At 38.7% G+C, this 25,033-nt stretch overlaps 10 non-coding genes across 10 annotated transcripts; all 10 read right to left on the bottom strand.

Annotated features, from left to right (window-relative positions):
* Window positions 1-108: 108 nt before the first annotated feature.
* On the bottom strand, window positions 109-180 carry TRNAE-CUC (transfer RNA glutamic acid (anticodon CUC)). Its single transcript has one exon. It is a non-coding gene; the product is annotated as a tRNA-Glu (tRNA).
* Window positions 181-2,903: 2,723 nt separating this feature from the next.
* Window positions 2,904-2,975, bottom strand: TRNAE-CUC (transfer RNA glutamic acid (anticodon CUC)). The gene has a single exon. It is a non-coding gene; the product is annotated as a tRNA-Glu (tRNA).
* Window positions 2,976-5,722: 2,747 nt separating this feature from the next.
* On the bottom strand, window positions 5,723-5,794 carry TRNAE-CUC (transfer RNA glutamic acid (anticodon CUC)). The gene has a single exon. It is a non-coding gene; the product is annotated as a tRNA-Glu (tRNA).
* Window positions 5,795-8,541: 2,747 nt separating this feature from the next.
* TRNAE-CUC (transfer RNA glutamic acid (anticodon CUC)) lies at window positions 8,542-8,613 on the bottom strand. Its single transcript has one exon. It is a non-coding gene; the product is annotated as a tRNA-Glu (tRNA).
* A 1,806-nt stretch (window positions 8,614-10,419) lies between these two features.
* TRNAE-CUC (transfer RNA glutamic acid (anticodon CUC)) lies at window positions 10,420-10,491 on the bottom strand. Its single transcript has one exon. It is a non-coding gene; the product is annotated as a tRNA-Glu (tRNA).
* Window positions 10,492-12,297: 1,806 nt separating this feature from the next.
* TRNAE-CUC (transfer RNA glutamic acid (anticodon CUC)) lies at window positions 12,298-12,369 on the bottom strand. Its single transcript has one exon. It is a non-coding gene; the product is annotated as a tRNA-Glu (tRNA).
* An 867-nt stretch (window positions 12,370-13,236) lies between these two features.
* Window positions 13,237-13,308, bottom strand: TRNAE-CUC (transfer RNA glutamic acid (anticodon CUC)). Its single transcript has one exon. It is a non-coding gene; the product is annotated as a tRNA-Glu (tRNA).
* A 4,619-nt stretch (window positions 13,309-17,927) lies between these two features.
* On the bottom strand, window positions 17,928-17,999 carry TRNAE-CUC (transfer RNA glutamic acid (anticodon CUC)). The gene has a single exon. It is a non-coding gene; the product is annotated as a tRNA-Glu (tRNA).
* A 1,803-nt stretch (window positions 18,000-19,802) lies between these two features.
* TRNAE-CUC (transfer RNA glutamic acid (anticodon CUC)) lies at window positions 19,803-19,874 on the bottom strand. The gene has a single exon. It is a non-coding gene; the product is annotated as a tRNA-Glu (tRNA).
* Window positions 19,875-22,616: 2,742 nt separating this feature from the next.
* On the bottom strand, window positions 22,617-22,688 carry TRNAE-CUC (transfer RNA glutamic acid (anticodon CUC)). Its single transcript has one exon. It is a non-coding gene; the product is annotated as a tRNA-Glu (tRNA).
* Window positions 22,689-25,033: the final 2,345 nt, after the last annotated feature.

Raw genomic sequence — 25,033 nt, 5'->3', positions numbered from 1 at the left:
CCAATATTCTATGGATAAGTAAGGAAATTTTAGGTCAAATGACAGGCCACAATGGCCAAACAATTGCGTCGGCCTTTGAATGTCGAAACAAGCACAGAAAAATTTGCATTCCCATACCGGGAGTCGAACCCGGGCCGCCTGGGTGAGAACCAGGAATCCTAACCGCTAGACCATATGGGAAATGTTGTGCTGTGTAGTCGATGATGTGGAAAAAAAGAACTTTATTTCTTTGAGTAAGCAACTTCTGCACGTTTGCAACAGAAGCTTTCCTTGTTAGCACAATAGGTGGCGCGTCAATCTCAAACTCTTAAGGTCATGATTGTGATTCTCACACGTGGCACTTTTCTTTGGAGATTTTGTCTCCATCTTGTCTAGAGAGCCACATTTGTTTCCACTGAGTACCAAAAATCAACAATAATATATTGAGGGGTTTGAGTCTCTTGACACCAAGTATTTGGAAGTCGAAGGTAAGAATGATTTCCGATATGAGCTCAAATGGCTTTTTGTGCAACAGAATGGAATGAAATTTTTCGCTGCAAAGAGCAATTTTAATCTAAACTAACTTTGTCTGCAAGGTATGTGTCGACCTTTGAATGCAGGAACTATTGCAGAAAAAAGTGGCACTCCCCTATCAGGAATTGAACCAGTAAACTAAGAAAACTGCTTGCTAATTAATATGGGATATTCCACAGAGTTGCAGAAAACATATAGGGTTTTAAAAAAAAAAAAAAAAAAAAAAAGAGTGTTGCCTTCACTAAAAAGCTGTTTTTCATTTTAGTAGTTGAATCCTGCCTCATTTGAGCTGGAGTTAACAGGTCAATTCAATATACTGAAGATTGTAAGTTTTTTCCTCAGACGGTATGTAGTTTACTCATTATCTTTGGCAGGAGAGCCTAGAAACTTTACCATTCAGTTCCAATATTCTATGGATAAGTAAGGAAATTTTAGGTCAAATGACATGCCACAATGGCCAAACAATTGCGTCGGCCTTTGAATGTCGAAACAAGCACAGAAAAATTTGCATTCTCATACCGGGAGTCGAACCCGGGCCGCCTGGGTGAGAACCAGGAATCCTAACCGCTAGACCATATGGGAAATGTTGTGCTGTGTAGTCGATGATGTGGAAAAAAAGAACTTTATTTCTTTGAGTAAGCAACTTCTGCACGTTTGCAACAGAAGCTTTCCTTGTTAGCACAATAGGTGGCGCGTCAATCTCAAACTCTTAAGGTCATGATTGTGATTCTCACACGTGGCACTTTTCTTTGGAGATTTTGTCTCCATCTTGTCTAGAGAGCCACATTTGTTTCCACTGAGTACCAAAAATCAACAATAATATATTGAGGGGTTTGAGTCTCTTGACACCAAGTATTTGGAAGTCGAAGGTAAGAATGATTTCCGATATGAGCTCAAATGGCTTTTTGTGCAACAGAATGGAATGAATGGCTAAAAGCTCTTGTTGTCAGCATTTTTCGCTGCAAAGAGCAATTTTAATCTAAACTAACTTTGTCTGCAAGGTATGTGTCGAATTTGAATGCAGGAACAATTGCAGAAAAAAGTGGCACTCCCCTATCAGGAATTGAACCAGTAAACTAAGAAAACTGCTTGCTAATTAATATGGGATATTCCACAGAGTTGCAGAAAACATATAGGGTTTAAAAAAAAAAAAAAAAAAAAAAAAAAGAGTGTTGCCTTCACTAAAAAGCTGTTTTTCATTTTAGTAGTTGAATCCTGCCTCATTTGAGCTGGAGTTAACAGGTCAATTCAATATACTGAAGATTGTAATTTTTTTCCTTAGACGGTATGTAGTTTACTCATTATCTTTGGCAGGAGAGCCTAGAAACTTTACCATTCAGTTCCAATATTCTATGGATAAGTAAGGAAATTTTAGGTCAAATGACAGGCCACAATGGCCAACCAATTGCGTCGGCCTTTGAATGTCGAAACAAGCACAGAAAAATTTGCATTCCCATACCGGGAGTCGAACCCGGGCGGCCTGGGTGAGAACCAGGAATCCTAACCGCTAGACCATATGGGAAATGTTGTGCTGTGTAGTCGATGATGTGGAAAAAAAGAACTTTATTTCTTTGAGTAAGCAACTTCTGCACGTTTGCAACAGAAGCTTTCCTTGTTAGCACAATAGGTGGCGCGTCAATCTCAAACTCTTAAGGTCATGATTGTGATTCTCACACGTGGCACTTTTCTTTGGAGATTTTGTCTCCATCTTGTCTAGAGAGCCACATTTGTTTCCACTGAGTACCAAAAATCAACAATAATATATTGAGGGGTTTGAGTCTCTTGACACCAAGTATTTGGAAGTCGAAGGTAAGAATGATTTCCGATATGAGCTCAAATGGCTTTTTGTGCAACAGAATGGAATGAATGGCTAAAAGCTCTTGTTGTCAGCATTTTTCGCTGCAAAGAGCAATTTTAATCTAAACTAACTTTGTCTGCAAGGTATGTGTCGACCTTTGAATGCAGGAACTATTGCAGAAAAAAGTGGCACTCCCCTATCAGGAATTGAACCAGTAAACTAAGAAAACTGCTTGCTAATTAATATGGGATATTCCACAGAGTTGCAGAAAACATATAGGGTTTTAAAAAAAAAAAAAAAAAAAAAAAAGAGTGTTGCCTTCACTAAAAAGCTGTTTTTCATTTTAGTAGTTGAATCCTGCCTCATTTGAGCTGGAGTTAACAGGTCAATTCAATATACTGAAGATTGTAAGTTTTTTCCTCAGACGGTATGTAGTTTACTCATTATCTTTGGCAGGAGAGCCTAGAAACTTTACCATTCAGTTCCAATATTCTATGGATAAGTAAGGAAATTTTAGGTCAAATGACAGGCCACAATGGCCAAACAATTGCGTCGGCCTTTGAATGTCGAAACAAGCACAGAAAAATTTGCATTCCCATACCGGGAGTCGAACCCGGGCCGCCTGGGTGAGAACCAGGAATCCTAACCGCTAGACCATATGGGAAATGTTGTGCTGTGTAGTCGATGATGTGGAAAAAAAGAACTTTATTTCTTTGAGTAAGCAACTTCTGCACGTTTGCAACAGAAGCTTTCCTTGCTAGCACAATAGGTGGCGCGTCAATCTCAAACTCTTAAGGTCATGATTGTGATTCTCACACGTGTCACTTTTCTTTGGAGATTTTGTCTCCATCTTGTCTAGAGAGCCACATTTGTTTCCACTAAGTACCAAAAATCAACAATAATATATTGAGGGGTTTGAGTCTCTTGACACCAAGTATTTGGAAGTCGAAGGTAAGAATGATTTCCGATATGAGCTCAAATGGCTTTTTGTGCAACAGAATGGAATGAATGGCTAAAAGCTCTTGTTGTCAGCATTTTTCGCTGCAAAGAGCAATTTTAATCTAAACTAACTTTGTCTGCAAGGTATGTGTCGACCTTTGAATGCAGGAACAATTGCAGAAAAAAGTGGCACTCCCCTATCAGGAATTGAACCAGTAAACTAAGAAAACTGCTTGCTAATTAATATGGGATATTCCACAGAGTTGCAGAAAACATATAGGGTTTTAAAAAAAAAAAAAAAAAAAAAAAGAGTGTTGCCTTCACTAAAAAGCTGTTTTTCATTTTAGTAGTTGAATCCTGCCTCATTTGAGCTGGAGTTAACAGGTCAATTCAATATACTGAAGATTGTAAGTTTTTTCCTCAGACGGTATGTAGTTTACTCATTATCTTTGGCAGGAGAGCCTAGAAACTTTACCATTCAGTTCCAATATTCTATGGATAAGTAAGGAAATTTTAGGTCAAATGACAGGCCACAATGGCCAAACAATTGCGTCGGCCTTTGAATGTCGAAACAAGCACAGAAAAATTTGCATTCTCATACCGGGAGTCGAACCCGGGCCGCCTGGGTGAGAACCAGGAATCCTAACCGCTAGACCATATGGGAAATGTTGTGCTGTGTAGTCGATGATGTGGAAAAAAAGAACTTTATTTCTTTGAGTAAGCAACTTCTGCACGTTTGCAACAGAAGCTTTCCTTGTTAGCACAATAGGTGGCGCGTCAATCTCAAACTCTTAAGGTCATGATTGTGATTCTCACACGTGGCACTTTTCTTTGGAGATTTTGTCTCCATCTTGTCTAGAGAGCCACATTTGTTTCCACTGAGTACCAAAAATCAACAATAATATATTGAGGGGTTTGAGTCTCTTGACACCAAGTATTTGGAAGTCGAAGGTAAGAATGATTTCCGATATGAGCTCAAATGGCTTTTGGTGCAACAGAATGGAATGAATGGCTAAAAGCTCTTGTTGTCAGCATTTTTCGCTGCAAAGAGCAATTTTAATCTAAACTAACTTTGTCTGCAAGGTATGTGTCGAATTTGAATGCAGGAACAATTGCAGAAAAAAGTGGCACTCCCCTATCAGGAATTGAACCAGTAAACTAAGAAAACTGCTTGCTAATTAATATGGGATATTCCACAGAGTTGCAGAAAACATATAGGGTTTAAAAAAAAAAAAAAAAAAAAAAAAAAGAGTGTTGCCTTCACTAAAAAGCTGTTTTTCATTTTAGTAGTTGAATCCTGCCTCATTTGAGCTGGAGTTAACAGGTCAATTCAATATACTGAAGATTGTAATTTTTTTCCTTAGACGGTATGTAGTTTACTCATTATCTTTGGCAGGAGAGCCTAGAAACTTTACCATTCAGTTCCAATATTCTATGGATAAGTAAGGAAATTTTAGGTCAAATGACAGGCCACAATGGCCAACCAATTGCGTCGGCCTTTGAATGTCGAAACAAGCACAGAAAAATTTGCATTCCCATACCGGGAGTCGAACCCGGGCGGCCTGGGTGAGAACCAGGAATCCTAACCGCTAGACCATATGGGAAATGTTGTGCTGTGTAGTCGATGATGTGGAAAAAAAGAACTTTATTTCTTTGAGTAAGCAACTTCTGCACGTTTGCAACAGAAGCTTTCCTTGTTAGCACAATAGGTGGCGCGTCAATCTCAAACTCTTAAGGTCATGATTGTGATTCTCACACGTGGCACTTTTCTTTGGAGATTTTGTCTCCATCTTGTCTAGAGAGCCACATTTGTTTCCACTGAGTACCAAAAATCAACAATAATATATTGAGGGGTTTGAGTCTCTTGACACCAAGTATTTGGAAGTCGAAGGTAAGAATGATTTCCGATATGAGCTCAAATGGCTTTTTGTGCAACAGAATGGAATGAATGGCTAAAAGCTCTTGTTGTCAGCATTTTTCGCTGCAAAGAGCAATTTTAATCTAAACTAACTTTGTCTGCAAGGTATGTGTCGACCTTTGAATGCAGGAACTATTGCAGAAAAAAGTGGCACTCCCCTATCAGGAATTGAACCAGTAAACTAAGAAAACTGCTTGCTAATTAATATGGGATATTCCACAGAGTTGCAGAAAACATATAGGGTTTTAAAAAAAAAAAAAAAAAAAAAAAAGAGTGTTGCCTTCACTAAAAAGCTGTTTTTCATTTTAGTAGTTGAATCCTGCCTCATTTGAGCTGGAGTTAACAGGTCAATTCAATATACTGAAGATTGTAAGTTTTTTCCTCAGACGGTATGTAGTTTACTCATTATCTTTGGCAGGAGAGCCTAGAAACTTTACCATTCAGTTCCAATATTCTATGGATAAGTAAGGAAATTTTAGGTCAAATGACAGGCCACAATGGCCAAACAATTGCGTCGGCCTTTGAATGTCGAAACAAGCACAGAAAAATTTGCATTCCCATACCGGGAGTCGAACCCGGGCCGCCTGGGTGAGAACCAGGAATCCTAACCGCTAGACCATATGGGAAATGTTGTGCTGTGTAGTCGATGATGTGGAAAAAAAGAACTTTATTTCTTTGAGTAAGCAACTTCTGCACGTTTGCAACAGAAGCTTTCCTTGCTAGCACAATAGGTGGCGCGTCAATCTCAAACTCTTAAGGTCATGATTGTGATTCTCACACGTGTCACTTTTCTTTGGAGATTTTGTCTCCATCTTGTCTAGAGAGCCACATTTGTTTCCACTAAGTACCAAAAATCAACAATAATATATTGAGGGGTTTGAGTCTCTTGACACCAAGTATTTGGAAGTCGAAGGTAAGAATGATTTCCGATATGAGCTCAAATGGCTTTTTGTGCAACAGAATGGAATGAATGGCTAAAAGCTCTTGTTGTCAGCATTTTTCGCTGCAAAGAGCAATTTTAATCTAAACTAACTTTGTCTGCAAGGTATGTGTCGACCTTTGAATGCAGGAACAATTGCAGAAAAAAGTGGCACTCCCCTATCAGGAATTGAACCAGTAAACTAAGAAAACTGCTTGCTAATTAATATGGGATATTCCACAGAGTTGCAGAAAACATATAGGGTTTTAAAAAAAAAAAAAAAAAAAAAAAGAGTGTTGCCTTCACTAAAAAGCTGTTTTTCATTTTAGTAGTTGAATCCTGCCTCATTTGAGCTGGAGTTAACAGGTCAATTCAATATACTGAAGATTGTAAGTTTTTTCCTCAGACGGTATGTAGTTTACTCATTATCTTTGGCAGGAGAGCCTAGAAACTTTACCATTCAGTTCCAATATTCTATGGATAAGTAAGGAAATTTTAGGTCAAATGACAGGCCACAATGGCCAAACAATTGCGTCGGCCTTTGAATGTCGAAACAAGCACAGAAAAATTTGCATTCTCATACCGGGAGTCGAACCCGGGCCGCCTGGGTGAGAACCAGGAATCCTAACCGCTAGACCATATGGGAAATGTTGTGCTGTGTAGTCGATGATGTGGAAAAAAAGAACTTTATTTCTTTGAGTAAGCAACTTCTGCACGTTTGCAACAGAAGCTTTCCTTGTTAGCACAATAGGTGGCGCGTCAATCTCAAACTCTTAAGGTCATGATTGTGATTCTCACACGTGGCACTTTTCTTTGGAGATTTTGTCTCCATCTTGTCTAGAGAGCCACATTTGTTTCCACTGAGTACCAAAAATCAACAATAATATATTGAGGGGTTTGAGTCTCTTGACACCAAGTATTTGGAAGTCGAAGGTAAGAATGATTTCCGATATGAGCTCAAATGGCTTTTGGTGCAACAGAATGGAATGAATGGCTAAAAGCTCTTGTTGTCAGCATTTTTCGCTGCAAAGAGCAATTTTAATCTAAACTAACTTTGTCTGCAAGGTATGTGTCGAATTTGAATGCAGGAACAATTGCAGAAAAAAGTGGCACTCCCCTATCAGGAATTGAACCAGTAAACTAAGAAAACTGCTTGCTAATTAATATGGGATATTCCACAGAGTTGCAGAAAACATATAGGGTTTAAAAAAAAAAAAAAAAAAAAAAAAAAGAGTGTTGCCTTCACTAAAAAGCTGTTTTTCATTTTAGTAGTTGAATCCTGCCTCATTTGAGCTGGAGTTAACAGGTCAATTCAATATACTGAAGATTGTAATTTTTTTCCTTAGACGGTATGTAGTTTACTCATTATCTTTGGCAGGAGAGCCTAGAAACTTTACCATTCAGTTCCAATATTCTATGGATAAGTAAGGAAATTTTAGGTCAAATGACAGGCCACAATGGCCAACCAATTGCGTCGGCCTTTGAATGTCGAAACAAGCACAGAAAAATTTGCATTCCCATACCGGGAGTCGAACCCGGGCGGCCTGGGTGAGAACCAGGAATCCTAACCGCTAGACCATATGGGAAATGTTGTGCTGTGTAGTCGATGATGTGGAAAAAAAGAACTTTATTTCTTTGAGTAAGCAACTTCTGCACGTTTGCAACAGAAGCTTTCCTTGTTAGCACAATAGGTGGCGCGTCAATCTCAAACTCTTAAGGTCATGATTGTGATTCTCACACGTGGCACTTTTCTTTGGAGATTTTGTCTCCATCTTGTCTAGAGAGCCACATTTGTTTCCACTGAGTACCAAAAATCAACAATAATATATTGAGGGGTTTGAGTCTCTTGACACCAAGTATTTGGAAGTCGAAGGTAAGAATGATTTCCGATATGAGCTCAAATGGCTTTTTGTGCAACAGAATGGAATGAATGGCTAAAAGCTCTTGTTGTCAGCATTTTTCGCTGCAAAGAGCAATTTTAATCTAAACTAACTTTGTCTGCAAGGTATGTGTCGACCTTTGAATGCAGGAACTATTGCAGAAAAAAGTGGCACTCCCCTATCAGGAATTGAACCAGTAAACTAAGAAAACTGCTTGCTAATTAATATGGGATATTCCACAGAGTTGCAGAAAACATATAGGGTTTTAAAAAAAAAAAAAAAAAAAAAAAAGAGTGTTGCCTTCACTAAAAAGCTGTTTTTCATTTTAGTAGTTGAATCCTGCCTCATTTGAGCTGGAGTTAACAGGTCAATTCAATATACTGAAGATTGTAAGTTTTTTCCTCAGACGGTATGTAGTTTACTCATTATCTTTGGCAGGAGAGCCTAGAAACTTTACCATTCAGTTCCAATATTCTATGGATAAGTAAGGAAATTTTAGGTCAAATGACAGGCCACAATGGCCAAACAATTGCGTCGGCCTTTGAATGTCGAAACAAGCACAGAAAAATTTGCATTCCCATACCGGGAGTCGAACCCGGGCCGCCTGGGTGAGAACCAGGAATCCTAACCGCTAGACCATATGGGAAATGTTGTGCTGTGTAGTCGATGATGTGGAAAAAAAGAACTTTATTTCTTTGAGTAAGCAACTTCTGCACGTTTGCAACAGAAGCTTTCCTTGCTAGCACAATAGGTGGCGCGTCAATCTCAAACTCTTAAGGTCATGATTGTGATTCTCACACGTGTCACTTTTCTTTGGAGATTTTGTCTCCATCTTGTCTAGAGAGCCACATTTGTTTCCACTAAGTACCAAAAATCAACAATAATATATTGAGGGGTTTGAGTCTCTTGACACCAAGTATTTGGAAGTCGAAGGTAAGAATGATTTCCGATATGAGCTCAAATGGCTTTTTGTGCAACAGAATGGAATGAATGGCTAAAAGCTCTTGTTGTCAGCATTTTTCGCTGCAAAGAGCAATTTTAATCTAAACTAACTTTGTCTGCAAGGTATGTGTCGACCTTTGAATGCAGGAACAATTGCAGAAAAAAGTGGCACTCCCCTATCAGGAATTGAACCAGTAAACTAAGAAAACTGCTTGCTAATTAATATGGGATATTCCACAGAGTTGCAGAAAACATATAGGGTTTTAAAAAAAAAAAAAAAAAAAAAAAGAGTGTTGCCTTCACTAAAAAGCTGTTTTTCATTTTAGTAGTTGAATCCTGCCTCATTTGAGCTGGAGTTAACAGGTCAATTCAATATACTGAAGATTGTAAGTTTTTTCCTCAGACGGTATGTAGTTTACTCATTATCTTTGGCAGGAGAGCCTAGAAACTTTACCATTCAGTTCCAATATTCTATGGATAAGTAAGGAAATTTTAGGTCAAATGACAGGCCACAATGGCCAAACAATTGCGTCGGCCTTTGAATGTCGAAACAAGCACAGAAAAATTTGCATTCCCATACCGGGAGTCGAACCCGGGCCGCCTGGGTGAGAACCAGGAATCCTAACCGCTAGACCATATGAGAAATGTTGTGCTGTGTAGTCGATGATGTGGAAAAAAAGAACTTTATTTCTTTGAGTAAGCAACTTCTGCACGTTTGCAACAGAAGCTTTCCTTGTTAGCACAATAGGTGGCGCGTCAATCTCAAACTCTTAAGGTCATGATTGTGATTCTCACACGTGGCACTTTTCTTTGGAGATTTTGTCTCCATCTTGTCTAGAGAGCCACATTTGTTTCCACTGAGTACCAAAAATCAACAATAATATATTGAGGGGTTTGAGTCTCTTGACACCAAGTATTTGGAAGTCGAAGGTAAGAATGATTTCCGATATGAGCTCAAATGGCTTTTTGTGCAACAGAATGGAATGAATGGCTAAAAGCTCTTGTTGTCAGCATTTTTCGCTGCAAAGAGCAATTTTAATCTAAACTAACTTTGTCTGCAAGGTATGTGTCGACCTTTGAATGCAGGAACTATTGCAGAAAAAAGTGGCACTCCCCTATCAGGAATTGAACCAGTAAACTAAGAAAACTGCTTGCTAATTAATATGGGATATTCCACAGAGTTGCAGAAAACATATAGGGTTTTAAAAAAAAAAAAAAAGAAAAAAAGAGTGTTGCCTTCACTAAAAAGCTGTTTTTCATTTTAGTAGTTGAATCCTGCCTCATTTGAGCTGGAGTTAACAGGTCAATTCAATATACTGAAGATTGTAAGTTTTTTCCTCAGACGGTATGTAGTTTACTCATTATCTTTGGCAGGAGAGCCTAGAAACTTTACCATTCAGTTCCAATATTCTATGGATAAGTAAGGAAATTTTAGGTCAAATGACAGGCCACAATGGCCAAACAATTGCGTCGGCCTTTGAATGTCGAAACAAGCACAGAAAAATTTGCATTCCCATACCGGGAGTCGAACCCGGGCCGCCTGGGTGAGAACCAGGAATCCTAACCGCTAGACCATATGGGAAATGTTGTGCTGTGTAGTCGATGATGTGGAAAAAAAGAACTTTATTTCTTTGAGTAAGCAACTTCTGCACGTTTGCAACAGAAGCTTTCCTTGTTAGCACAATAGGTGGCGCGTCAATCTCAAACTCTTAAGGTCATGATTGTGATTCTCACACGTGGCACTTTTCTTTGGAGATTTTGTCTCCATCTTGTCTAGAGAGCCACATTTGTTTCCACTGAGTACCAAAAATCAACAATAATATATTGAGGGGTTTGAGTCTCTTGACACCAAGTATTTGGAAGTCGAAGGTAAGAATGATTTCCGATATGAGCTCAAATGGCTTTTTGTGCAACAGAATGGAATGAATGGCTAAAAGCTCTTGTTGTCAGCATTTTTCGCTGCAAAGAGCAATTTTAATCTAAACTAACTTTGTCTGCAAGGTATGTGTCGACCTTTGAATGCAGGAACAATTGCAGAAAAAAGTGGCACTCCCCTATCAGGAATTGAACCAGTAAACTAAGAAAACTGCTTGCTAATTAATATGGGATATTCCACAGAGTTGCAGAAAACATATAGGGTTTTAAAAAAAAAAAAAAAAAAAAAAAGAGTGTTGCCTTCACTAAAAAGCTGTTTTTCATTTTAGTAGTTGAATCCTGCCTCATTTGAGCTGGAGTTAACAGGTCAATTCAATATACTGAAGATTGTAAGTTTTTTCCTCAGACGGTATGTAGTTTACTCATTATCTTTGGCAGGAGAGCCTAGAAACTTTACCATTCAGTTCCAATATTCTATGGATAAGTAAGGAAATTTTAGGTCAAATGACAGGCCACAATGGCCAAACAATTGCGTCGGCCTTTGAATGTCGAAACAAGCACAGAAAAATTTGCATTCCCATACCGGGAGTCGAACCCGGGCCGCCTGGGTGAGAACCAGGAATCCTAACCGCTAGACCATATGAGAAATGTTGTGCTGTGTAGTCGATGATGTGGAAAAAAAGAACTTTATTTCTTTGAGTAAGCAACTTCTGCACGTTTGCAACAGAAGCTTTCCTTGTTAGCACAATAGGTGGCGCGTCAATCTCAAACTCTTAAGGTCATGATTGTGATTCTCACACGTGGCACTTTTCTTTGGAGATTTTGTCTCCATCTTGTCTAGAGAGCCACATTTGTTTCCACTGAGTACCAAAAATCAACAATAATATATTGAGGGGTTTGAGTCTCTTGACACCAAGTATTTGGAAGTCGAAGGTAAGAATGATTTCCGATATGAGCTCAAATGGCTTTTTGTGCAACAGAATGGAATGAATGGCTAAAAGCTCTTGTTGTCAGCATTTTTCGCTGCAAAGAGCAATTTTAATCTAAACTAACTTTGTCTGCAAGGTATGTGTCGACCTTTGAATGCAGGAACTATTGCAGAAAAAAGTGGCACTCCCCTATCAGGAATTGAACCAGTAAACTAAGAAAACTGCTTGCTAATTAATATGGGATATTCCACAGAGTTGCAGAAAACATATAGGGTTTTAAAAAAAAAAAAAAAGAAAAAAAGAGTGTTGCCTTCACTAAAAAGCTGTTTTTCATTTTAGTAGTTGAATCCTGCCTCATTTGAGCTGGAGTTAACAGGTCAATTCAATATACTGAAGATTGTAAGTTTTTTCCTCAGACGGTATGTAGTTTACTCATTATCTTTGGCAGGAGAGCCTAGAAACTTTACCATTCAGTTCCAATATTCTATGGATAAGTAAGGAAATTTTAGGTCAAATGACAGGCCACAATGGCCAAACAATTGCGTCGGCCTTTGAATGTCGAAACAAGCACAGAAAAATTTGCATTCCCATACCGGGAGTCGAACCCGGGCCGCCTGGGTGAGAACCAGGAATCCTAACCGCTAGACCATATGGGAAATGTTGTGCTGTGTAGTCGATGATGTGGAAAAAAAGAACTTTATTTCTTTGAGTAAGCAACTTCTGCACGTTTGCAACAGAAGCTTTCCTTGTTAGCACAATAGGTGGCGCGTCAATCTCAAACTCTTAAGGTCATGATTGTGATTCTCACACGTGGCACTTTTCTTTGGAGATTTTGTCTCCATCTTGTCTAGAGAGCCACATTTGTTTCCACTGAGTACCAAAAATCAACAATAATATATTGAGGGGTTTGAGTCTCTTGACACCAAGTATTTGGAAGTCGAAGGTAAGAATGATTTCCGATATGAGCTCAAATGGCTTTTTGTGCAACAGAATGGAATGAATGGCTAAAAGCTCTTGTTGTCAGCATTTTTCGCTGCAAAGAGCAATTTTAATCTAAACTAACTTTGTCTGCAAGGTATGTGTCGACCTTTGAATGCAGGAACTATTGCAGAAAAAAGTGGCACTCCCCTATCAGGAATTGAACCAGTAAACTAAGAAAACTGCTTGCTAATTAATATGGGATATTCCACAGAGTTGCAGAAAACATATAGGGTTTTAAAAAAAAAAAAAAAAAAAAAAAGAGTGTTGCCTTCACTAAAAAGCTGTTTTTCATTTTAGTAGTTGAAACCTGCCTCATTTGAGCTGGAGTTAACAGGTCAATTCAATATACTGAAGATTGTAAGTTTTTTCCTCAGACGGTATGTAGTTTACTCATTATCTTTGGCAGGAGAGCCTAGAAACTTTACCATTCAGTTCCAATATTCTATGGATAAGTAAGGAAATTTTAGGTCAAATGACAGGCCACAATGGCCAAACAATTGCGTCGGCCTTTGAATGTCGAAACAAGCACAGAAAAATTTGCATTCCCATACCGGGAGTCGAACCCGGGCCGCCTGGGTGAGAACCAGGAATCCTAACCGCTAGACCATATGGGAAATGTTGTGCTGTGTAGTCGATGATGTGGAAAAAAAGAACTTTATTTCTTTGAGTAAGCAACTTCTGCACGTTTGCAACAGAAGCTTTCCTTGTTAGCACAATAGGTGGCGCGTCAATCTCAAACTCTTAAGGTCATGATTGTGATTCTCACACGTGGCACTTTTCTTTGGAGATTTTGTCTCCATCTTGTCTAGAGAGCCACATTTGTTTCCACTGAGTACCAAAAATCAACAATAATATATTGAGGGGTTTGAGTCTCTTGACACCAAGTATTTGGAAGTCGAAGGTAAGAATGATTTCCGATATGAGCTCAAATGGCTTTTTGTGCAACAGAATGGAATGAATGGCTAAAAGCTCTTGTTGTCAGCATTTTTCGCTGCAAAGAGCAATTTTAATCTAAACTAACTTTGTCTGCAAGGTATGTGTCGACCTTTGAATGCAGGAACTATTGCAGAAAAAAGTGGCACTCCCCTATCAGGAATTGAACCAGTAAACTAAGAAAACTGCTTGCTAATTAATATGGGATATTCCACAGAGTTGCAGAAAACATATAGGGTTTTAAAAAAAAAAAAAAAAAAAAAAAAGAGTGTTGCCTTCACTAAAAAGCTGTTTTTCATTTTAGTAGTTGAATCCTGCCTCATTTGAGCTGGAGTTAACAGGTCAATTCAATATACTGAAGATTGTAAGTTTTTTCCTCAGACGGTATGTAGTTTACTCATTATCTTTGGCAGGAGAGCCTAGAAACTTTACCATTCAGTTCCAATATTCTATGGATAAGTAAGGAAATTTTAGGTCAAATGACAGGCCACAATGGCCAAACAATAGCGTCGGCCTTTGAATGTCGAAACAAGCACAGAAAAATTTGCATTCCCATACCGGGAGTCGAACCCAGGCCGCCTGGGTGAGAACCAGGAATCCTAACGGCTAGACCATATGGGAAATGTTGTGCTGTGTAGTCGATGATGTGGAAAAAAAGAACTTTATTTCTTTGAGTAAGCAACTTCTGCACGTTTGCAACAGAAGCTTTCCTTGTTAGCACAATAGGTGGCGCGTCAATCTCAAACTCTTAAGGTCATGATTGTGATTCTCACACGTGGCACTTTTCTTTGGAGATTTTGTCTCCATCTTGTCTAGAGAGCCACATTTGTTTCCACTGAGTACCAAAAATCAACAATAATATATTGAGGGGTTTGAGTCTCTTGACACCAAGTATTTGGAAGTCGAAGGTAAGAATGATTTCCGATATGAGCTCAAATGGCTTTTTGTGCAACAGAATGGAATGAATGGCTAAAAGCTCTTGTTGTCAGCATTTTTCGCTGCAAAGAGCAATTTTAATCTAAACTAACTTTGTCTGCAAGGTATGTGTCGAATTTGAATGCAGGAACAATTGCAGAAAAAAGTGGCACTCCCCTATCAGGAATTGAACCAGTAAACTAAGAAAACTGCTTGCTAATTAATATGGGATATTCCACAGAGTTGCAGAAAACATATAGGGTTTTAAAAAAAAAAAAAAAAAAAAAGAGTGTTGCCTTCACTAAAAAGCTGTTTTTCATTTTAGTAGTTGAATCCTGCCTCATTTGAGCTGGAGTTAACAGGTCAATTCAATATACTGAAGATTGTAAGTTTTTTCCTCAGACGGTATGTAGTTTACTCATTATCTTTGGCAGGAGAGCCTAGAAACTTTACCATTCAGTTCCAATATTCTATGGATAAGTAAGGAAATTTTAGGTCAAATGACATGCCACAATGGCCAAACAATTGCGTCGGCCTTTGAATGTCGAAACAAGCACAGAAAAATTTGCATTCTCATACCGGGAGTCGAACCCGGGCCGCCTGGGTGAGAACCAGGAATCCTAACCGCTAGACCATATGGGAAATGTTGTGCTGTGTAGTCGATGATGTGGAAAAAAAGAACTTTATTTCTTTGAGTAAGCAACTTCTGCACGTTTGCAACAGAAGCTTTCCTTGTTAGCACAATAGGTGGCGCGTCAATCTCAAACTCTTAAGGTCATGATTGTGATTCTCACACGTGGCACTTTTCTTTGGAGATTTTGTCTCCATCTTGTCTAGAGAGCCACATTTGTTTCCACTGAGTACCAAAAATCAACAATAATATATTGAGGGGTTTGAGTCTCTTGACACCAAGTATTTGGAAGTCGAAGGTAAGAATGATTTCCGATATGAGCTAAAATGGCTTTTTGTGCAACAGAATGGAATGAATGGCTAAAAGCTCTTGTTGTCAGCATTTTTCGCTGCAAAGAGCAATTTTAATCTAAACTAACTTTGTCTGCAAGGTATGTGTCGAATTTGAATGCAGGAACAATTGCAGAAAAAAGTGGCACTCCCCTGTCAGGAATTGAACCAGTAAACTAAGAAAACTGCTTGCTAATTAATATGGGATATTCCACAGAGTTGCAGAAAACATATAGGGTTTAAAAAAAAAAAAAAAAAAAAAAAAGAGTGTTGCCTTCACTAAAAAGCTGTTTTTCATTTTAGTAGTTGAATCCTGCCTCATTTGAGCTGGAGTTAACAGGTCAATTCAATATACTGAAGATTGTAATTTTTTTCCTTAGACGGTATGTAGTTTACTCATTATCTTTGGCAGGAGAGCCTAGAAACTTTACCATTCAGTTCCAATATTCTATGGATAAGTAAGGAAATTTTAGGTCAAATGACAGGCCACAATGGCCAACCAATTGCGTCGGCCTTTGAATGTCGAAACAAGCACAGAAAAATTTGCATTCCCATACCGGGAGTCGAACCCGGGCGGCCTGGGTGAGAACCAGGAATCCTAACCGCTAGACCATATGGGAAATGTTGTGCTGTGTAGTCGATGATGTGGAAAAAAAGAACTTTATTTCTTTGAGTAAGCAACTTCTGCACGTTTGCAACAGAAGCTTTCCTTGTTAGCACAATAGGTGGCGCGTCAATCTCAAACTCTTAAGGTCATGATTGTGATTCTCACACGTGGCACTTTTCTTTGGAGATTTTGTCTCCATCTTGTCTAGAGAGCCACATTTGTTTCCACTGAGTACCAAAAATCAACAATAATATATTGAGGGGTTTGAGTCTCTTGACACCAAGTATTTGGAAGTCGAAGGTAAGAATGATTTCCGATATGAGCTCAAATGGCTTTTTGTGCAACAGAATGGAATGAATGGCTAAAAGCTCTTGTTGTCAGCATTTTTCGCTGCAAAGAGCAATTTTAATCTAAACAAACTTTGTCTGCAAGGTATGTGTCGACCTTTGAATGCAGGAACAATTGCAGAAAAAAGTGGCACTCCCCTATCAGGAATTGAACCAGTAAACTAAGAAAACTGCTTGCTAATTAATATGGGATATTCCACAGAGTTGCAGAAAACATATAGGGTTTTAAAAAAAAAAAAAAAAAAAAAAAGAGTGTTGCCTTCACTAAAAAGCTGTTTTTCATTTTAGTAGTTGAATCCTGCCTCATTTGAGCTGGAGTTAACAGGTCAATTCAATATACTGAAGATTGTAAGTTTTTTCCTCAGACGGTATGTAGTTTACTCATTATCTTTGGCAGGAGAGCCTAGAAACTTTACCATTCAGTTCCAATATTCTATGGATAAGTAAGGAAATTTTAGGTCAAATGACAGGCCACAATGGCCAAACAATTGCGTCGGCCTTTGAATGTCGAAACAAGCACAGAAAAATTTGCATTCCCATACCGGGAGTCGAACCCGGGCCGCCTTGGTGAGAACCAGGAATCCTAACCGCTAGACCATATGGGAAATGTTGTGCTGTGTAGTCGATGATGTGGAAAAAAAGAACTTTATTTCTTTGAGTAAGCAACTTCTGCACGTTTGCAACAGAAGCTTTCCTTGTTAGCACAATAGGTGGCGCGTCAATCTCAAACTCTTAAGGTCATGATTGTGATTCTCACACGTGGCACTTTTCTTTGGAGATTTGTTCTCCATCTTGTCTAGAGAGCCACATTTGTTTCCACTGAGTACCAAAAATCAACAATAATATATTGAGGGGTTTGAGTCTCTTGACACCAAGTATTTGGAAGTCGAAGGTAAGAATGATTTCCGATATGAGCTCAAATGGCTTTTTGTGCAACAGAATGGAATGAATGGCTAAAAGCTCTTGTTGTCAGCATTTTTCGCTGCAAAGAGCAATTTTAATCTAAACTAACTTTGTCTGCAAGGTATGTGTCGACCTTTGAATGCAGGAACTATTGCAGAAAAAAGTGGCACTCCCCTATCAGGAATTGAACCAGTAAACTAAGAAAACTGCTTGCTAATTAATATGGGATATTCCACAGAGTTGCAGAAAACATATAGGGTTTTAAAAAAAAAAAAAAAAAAAAAAGAGTGTTGCCTTCACTAAAAAGCTGTTTTTCATTTTAGTAGTTGAATCCTGCCTCATTTGAGCTGGAGTTAACAGGTCAATTCAATATACTGAAGATTGTAAGTTTTTTCCTCAGACGGTATGTAGTTTACTCATTATCTTTGGCAGGAGAGCCTAGAAACTTTACCATTCAGTTCCAATATTCTATGGATAAGTAAGGAAATTTTAGGTCAAATGACAGGCCACAATGGCCAAACAATTGCGTCGGCCTTTGAATGTCGAAACAAGCACAGAAAAATTTGCATTCCCATACCGGGAGTCGAACCCGGGCCGCCTGGGTGAGAACCAGGAATCCTAACCGCTAGACCATATGGGAAATGTTGTGCTGTGTAGTCGATGATGTGGAAAAAAAGAACTTTATTTCTTTGAGTAAGCAACTTCTGCACGTTTGCAACAGAAGCTTTCCTTGTTAGCACAATAGGTGGCGCGTCAATCTCAAACTCTTAAGGTCATGATTGTGATTCTCACACGTGGCACTTTTCTTTGGAGATTTTGTCTCCATCTTGTCTAGAGAGCCACATTTGTTTCCACTGAGTACCAAAAATCAACAATAATATATTGAGGGGTTTGAGTCTCTTGACACCAAGTATTTGGAAGTCGAAGGTAAGAATGATTTCCGATATGAGCTCAAATGGCTTTTTGTGCAACAGAATGGAATGAATGGCTAAAAGCTCTTGTTGTCAGCATTTTTCGCTGCAAAGAGCAATTTTAATCTAAACTAACTTTGTCTGCAAGGTATGTGTCGACCTTTGAATGCAGGAACTATTGCAGAAAAAAGTGGCACTCCCCTATCAGGAATTGAACCAGTAAACTAAGAAAACTGCTTGCTAATTAATATGGGATATTCCACAGAGTTGCAGAAAACATATAGGGTTTTAAAAAAAAAAAAAAAAAAAAAGAGTGTTGCCTTCACTAAAAAGCTGTTTTTCATTTTAGTAGTTGAATCCTGCCTCATTTGAGCTGGAGTTAACAGGTCAATTCAATATACTGAAGATTGTAAGTTTTTTCCTCAGACGGTATGTAGTTTACTCATTATCTTTGGCAGGAGAGCCTAGAAACTTTACCATTCAGTTCCAATATTCTATGGATAAGTAAGGAAATTTTAGGTCAAATGACAGGCCACAATGGCCAAACAATAGCGTCGGCCTTTGAATGTCGAAACAAGCACAGAAAAATTTGCATTCCCATACCGGGAGTCGAACCCAGGCCGCCTGGGTGAGAACCAGGAATCCTAACGGCTAGACCATATGGGAAATGTTGTGCTGTGTAGTCGATGATGTGGAAAAAAAGAACTTTATTTCTTTGAGTAAGCAACTTCTGCACGTTTGCAACAGAAGCTTTCCTTGTTAGCACAATAGGTGGCGCGTCAATCTCAAACTCTTAAGGTCATGATTGTGATTCTCACACGTGGCACTTTTCTTTGGAGATTTTGTCTCCATCTTGTCTAGAGAGCCACATTTGTTTCCACTGAGTACCAAAAATCAACAATAATATATTGAGGGGTTTGAGTCTCTTGACACCAAGTATTTGGAAGTCGAAGGTAAGAATGATTTCCGATATGAGCTCAAATGGCTTTTTGTGCAACAGAATGGAATGAATGGCTAAAAGCTCTTGTTGTCAGCATTTTTCGCTGCAAAGAGCAATTTTAATCTAAACAAACTTTGTCTGCAAGGTATGTGTCGACCTTTGAATGCAGGAACAATTGCAGAAAAAAGTGGCACTCCCCTATCAGGAATTGAACCAGTAAACTAAGAAAACTGCTTGCTAATTAATATGGGATATTCCACAGAGTTGCAGAAAACATATAGGGTTTTAAAAAAAAAAAAAAAAAAAAAAGAGTGTTGCCTTCACTAAAAAGCTGTTTTTCATTTTAGTAGTTGAATCCTGCCTCATTTGAGCTGGAGTTAACAGGTCAATTCAATATACTGAAGATTGTAAGTTTTTTCCTCAGACGGTATGTAGTTTACTCATTATCTTTGGCAGGAGAGCCTAGAAACTTTACCATTCAGTTCCAATATTCTATGGATAAGTAAGGAAATTTTAGGTCAAATGACAGGCCACAATGGCCAAACAATTGCGTCGGCCTTTGAATGTCGAAACAAGCACAGAAAAATTTGCATTCCCATACCGGGAGTCGAACCCGGGCCGCCTGGGTGAGAACCAGGAATCCTAACCGCTAGACCATATGGGAAATGTTGTGCTGTGTAGTCGATGATGTGGAAAAAAAGAACTTTATTTCTTTGAGTAAGCAACTTCTGCACGTTTGCAACAGAAGCTTTCCTTGTTAGCACAATAGGTGGCGCGTCAATCTCAAACTCTTAAGGTCATGATTGTGATTCTCACACGTGGCACTTTTCTTTGGAGATTTTGTCTCCATCTTGTCTAGAGAGCCACATTTGTTTCCACTGAGTACCAAAAATCAACAATAATATATTGAGGGGTTTGAGTCTCTTGACACCAAGTATTTGGAAGTCGAAGGTAAGAATGATTTCCGATATGAGCTCAAATGGCTTTTTGTGCAACAGAATGGAATGAATGGCTAAAAGCTCTTGTTGTCAGCATTTTTCGCTGCAAAGAGCAATTTTAATCTAAACTAACTTTGTCTGCAAGGTATGTGTCGACCTTTGAATGCAGGAACTATTGCAGAAAAAAGTGGCACTCCCCTATCAGGAATTGAACCAGTAAACTAAGAAAACTGCTTGCTAATTAATATGGGATATTCCACAGAGTTGCAGAAAACATATAGGGTTTTAAAAAAAAAAAAAAAAAAAAAGAGTGTTGCCTTCACTAAAAAGCTGTTTTTCATTTTAGTAGTTGAATCCTGCCTCATTTGAGCTGGAGTTAACAGGTCAATTCAATATACTGAAGATTGTAAGTTTTTTCCTCAGACGGTATGTAGTTTACTCATTATCTTTGGCAGGAGAGCCTAGAAACTTTACCATTCAGTTCCAATATTCTATGGATAAGTAAGGAAATTTTAGGTCAAATGACAGGCCACAATGGCCAAACAATAGCGTCGGCCTTTGAATGTCGAAACAAGCACAGAAAAATTTGCATTCCCATACCGGGAGTCGAACCCAGGCCGCCTGGGTGAGAACCAGGAATCCTAACGGCTAGACCATATGGGAAATGTTGTGCTGTGTAGTCGATGATGTGGAAAAAAAGAACTTTATTTCTTTGAGTAAGCAACTTCTGCACGTTTGCAACAGAAGCTTTCCTTGTTAGCACAATAGGTGGCGCGTCAATCTCAAACTCTTAAGGTCATGATTGTGATTCTCACACGTGGCACTTTTCTTTGGAGATTTTGTCTCCATCTTGTCTAGAGAGCCACATTTGTTTCCACTGAGTACCAAAAATCAACAATAATATATTGAGGGGTTTGAGTCTCTTGACACCAAGTATTTGGAAGTCGAAGGTAAGAATGATTTCCGATATGAGCTCAAATGGCTTTTTGTGCAACAGAATGGAATGAATGGCTAAAAGCTCTTGTTGTCAGCATTTTTCGCTGCAAAGAGCAATTTTAATCTAAACAAACTTTGTCTGCAAGGTATGTGTCGACCTTTGAATGCAGGAACAATTGCAGAAAAAAGTGGCACTCCCCTATCAGGAATTGAACCAGTAAACTAAGAAAACTGCTTGCTAATTAATATGGGATATTCCACAGAGTTGCAGAAAACATATAGGGTTTTAAAAAAAAAAAAAAAAAAAAAAAGAGTGTTGCCTTCACTAAAAAGCTGTTTTTCATTTTAGTAGTTGAATCCTGCCTCATTTGAGCTGGAGTTAACAGGTCAATTCAATATACTGAAGATTGTAAGTTTTTTCCTCAGACGGTATGTAGTTTACTCATTATCTTTGGCAGGAGAGCCTAGAAACTTTACCATTCAGTTCCAATATTCTATGGATAAGTAAGGAAATTTTAGGTCAAATGACAGGCCACAATGGCCAAACAATTGCGTCGGCCTTTGAATGTCGAAACAAGCACAGAAAAATTTGCATTCCCATACCGGGAGTCGAACCCGGGCCGCCTTGGTGAGAACCAGGAATCCTAACCGCTAGACCATATGGGAAATGTTGTGCTGTGTAGTCGATGATGTGGAAAAAAAGAACTTTATTTCTTTGAGTAAGCAACTTCTGCACGTTTGCAACAGAAGCTTTCCTTGTTAGCACAATAGGTGGCGCGTCAATCTCAAACTCTTAAGGTCATGATTGTGATTCTCACACGTGGCACTTTTCTTTGGAGATTTGTTCTCCATCTTGTCTAGAGAGCCACATTTGTTTCCACTGAGTACCAAAAATCAACAATAATATATTGAGGGGTTTGAGTCTCTTGACACCAAGTATTTGGAAGTCGAAGGTAAGAATGATTTCCGATATGAGCTCAAATGGCTTTTTGTGCAACAGAATGGAATGAATGGCTAAAAGCTCTTGTTGTCAGCATTTTTCGCTGCAAAGAGCAATTTTAATCTAAACTAACTTTGTCTGCAAGGTATGTGTCGACCTTTGAATGCAGGAACTATTGCAGAAAAAAGTGGCACTCCCCTATCAGGAATTGAACCAGTAAACTAAGAAAACTGCTTGCTAATTAATATGGGATATTCCACAGAGTTGCAGAAAACATATAGGGTTTTAAAAAAAAAAAAAAAAAAAAAAGAGTGTTGCCTTCACTAAAAAGCTGTTTTTCATTTTAGTAGTTGAATCCTGCCTCATTTGAGCTGGAGTTAACAGGTCAATTCAATATACTGAAGATTGTAAGTTTTTTCCTCAGACGGTATGTAGTTTACTCATTATCTTTGGCAGGAGAGCCTAGAAACTTTACCATTCAGTTCCAATATTCTATGGATAAGTAAGGAAATTTTAGGTCAAATGACAGGCCACAATGGCCAAACAATTGCGTCGGCCTTTGAATGTCGAAACAAGCACAGAAAAATTTGCATTCCCATACCGGGAGTCGAACCCGGGCCGCCTGGGTGAGAACCAGGAATCCTAACCGCTAGACCATATGGGAAATGTTGTGCTGTGTAGTCGATGATGTGGAAAAAAAGAACTTTATTTCTTTGAGTAAGCAACTTCTGCACGTTTGCAACAGAAGCTTTCCTTGTTAGCACAATAGGTGGCGCGTCAATCTCAAACTCTTAAGGTCATGATTGTGATTCTCACACGTGGCACTTTTCTTTGGAGATTTTGTCTCCATCTTGTCTAGAGAGCCACATTTGTTTCCACTGAGTACCAAAAATCAACAATAATATATTGAGGGGTTTGAGTCTCTTGACACCAAGTATTTGGAAGTCGAAGGTAAGAATGATTTCCGATATGAGCTCAAATGGCTTTTTGTGCAACAGAATGGAATGAATGGCTAAAAGCTCTTGTTGTCAGCATTTTTCGCTGCAAAGAGCAATTTTAATCTAAACTAACTTTGTCTGCAAGGTATGTGTCGACCTTTGAATGCAGGAACTATTGCAGAAAAAAGTGGCACTCCCCTATCAGGAATTGAACCAGTAAACTAAGAAAACTGCTTGCTAATTAATATGGGATATTCCACAGAGTTGCAGAAAACATATAGGGTTTTAAAAAAAAAAAAAAAAAAAAAAGAGTGTTGCCTTCACTAAAAAGCTGTTTTTCATTTTAGTAGTTGAAACCTGCCTCATTTGAGCTGGAGTTAACAGGTCAATTCAATATACTGAAGATTGTAAGTTTTTTCCTCAGACGGTATGTAGTTTACTCATTATCTTTGGCAGGAGAGCCTAGAAACTTTACCATTCAGTTCCAATATTCTATGGATAAGTAAGGAAATTTTAGGTCAAATGACAGGCCACAATGGCCAAACAATTGCGTCGGCCTTTGAATGTCGAAACAAGCACAGAAAAATTTGCATTCCCATACCGGGAGTCGAACCCAGGCCGCCTGGGTGAGAACCAGGAATCCTAACGGCTAGACCATATGGGAAATGTTGTGCTGTGTAGTCGATGATGTGGAAAAAAAGAACTTTATTTCTTTGAGTAAGCAACTTCTGCACGTTTGCAACAGAAGCTTTCCTTGTTAGCACAATAGGTGGCGCGTCAATCTCAAACTCTTAAGGTCATGATTGTGATTCTCACACGTGGCACTTTTCTTTGGAGATTTTGTCTCCATCTTGTCTAGAGAGCCACATTTGTTTCCACTGAGTACCAAAAATCAACAATAATATATTGAGGGGTTTGAGTCTCTTGACACCAAGTATTTGGAAGTCGAAGGTAAGAATGATTTCCGATATGAGCTCAAATGGCTTTTTGTGCAACAGAATGGAATGAATGGCTAAAAGCTCTTGTTGTCAGCATTTTTCGCTGCAAAGAGCAATTTTAATCTAAACTAACTTTGTCTGCAAGGTATGTGTCGAATTTGAATGCAGGAACAATTGCAGAAAAAAGTGGCACTCCCCTGTCAGGAATTGAACCAGTAAACTAAGAAAACTGCTTGCTAATTAATATGGGATATTCCACAGAGTTGCAGAAAACATATAGGGTTTAAAAAAAAAAAAAAAAAAAAAAAAAAGAGTGTTGCCTTCACTAAAAAGCTGTTTTTCATTTTAGTAGTTGAATCCTGCCTCATTTGAGCTGGAGTTAACAGGTCAATTCAATATACTGAAGATTGTAATTTTTTTCCTTAGACGGTATGTAGTTTACTCATTATCTTTGGCAGGAGAGCCTAGAAACTTTACCATTCAGTTCCAATATTCTATGGATAAGTAAGGAAATTTTAGGTCAAATGACAGGCCACAATGGCCAACCAATTGCGTCGGCCTTTGAATGTCGAAACAAGCACAGAAAAATTTGCATTCCCATACCGGGAGTCGAACCCGGGCGGCCTGGGTGAGAACCAGGAATCCTAACCGCTAGACCATATGGGAAATGTTGTGCTGTGTAGTCGATGATGTGGAAAAAAAGAACTTTATTTCTTTGAGTAAGCAACTTCTGCACGTTTGCAACAGAAGCTTTCCTTGTTAGCACAATAGGTGGCGCGTCAATCTCAAACTCTTAAGGTCATGATTGTGATTCTCACACGTGGCACTTTTCTTTGGAGATTTTGTCTCCATCTTGTCTAGAGAGCCACATTTGTTTCCACTGAGTACCAAAAATCAACAATAATATATTGAGGGGTTTGAGTCTCTTGACACCAAGTATTTGGAAGTCGAAGGTAAGAATGATTTCCGATATGAGCTCAAATGGCTTTTTGTGCAACAGAATGGAATGAATGGCTAAAAGCTCTTGTTGTCAGCATTTTTCGCTGCAAAGAGCAATTTTAATCTAAACTAACTTTGTCTGCAAGGTATGTGTCGACCTTTGAATGCAGGAACAATTGCAGAAAAAAGTGGCA

The sequence above is a fragment of the Anomaloglossus baeobatrachus genome, chromosome 4 (assembly GCF_048569485.1).
Source record: "Anomaloglossus baeobatrachus isolate aAnoBae1 chromosome 4, aAnoBae1.hap1, whole genome shotgun sequence".
NCBI classification, from domain to species: domain Eukaryota; kingdom Metazoa; phylum Chordata; class Amphibia; order Anura; family Aromobatidae; genus Anomaloglossus; species Anomaloglossus baeobatrachus.
Note: the sequence above shows the minus strand (reverse complement) of the source record. Positions and strands in the feature narration are given on the sequence as shown.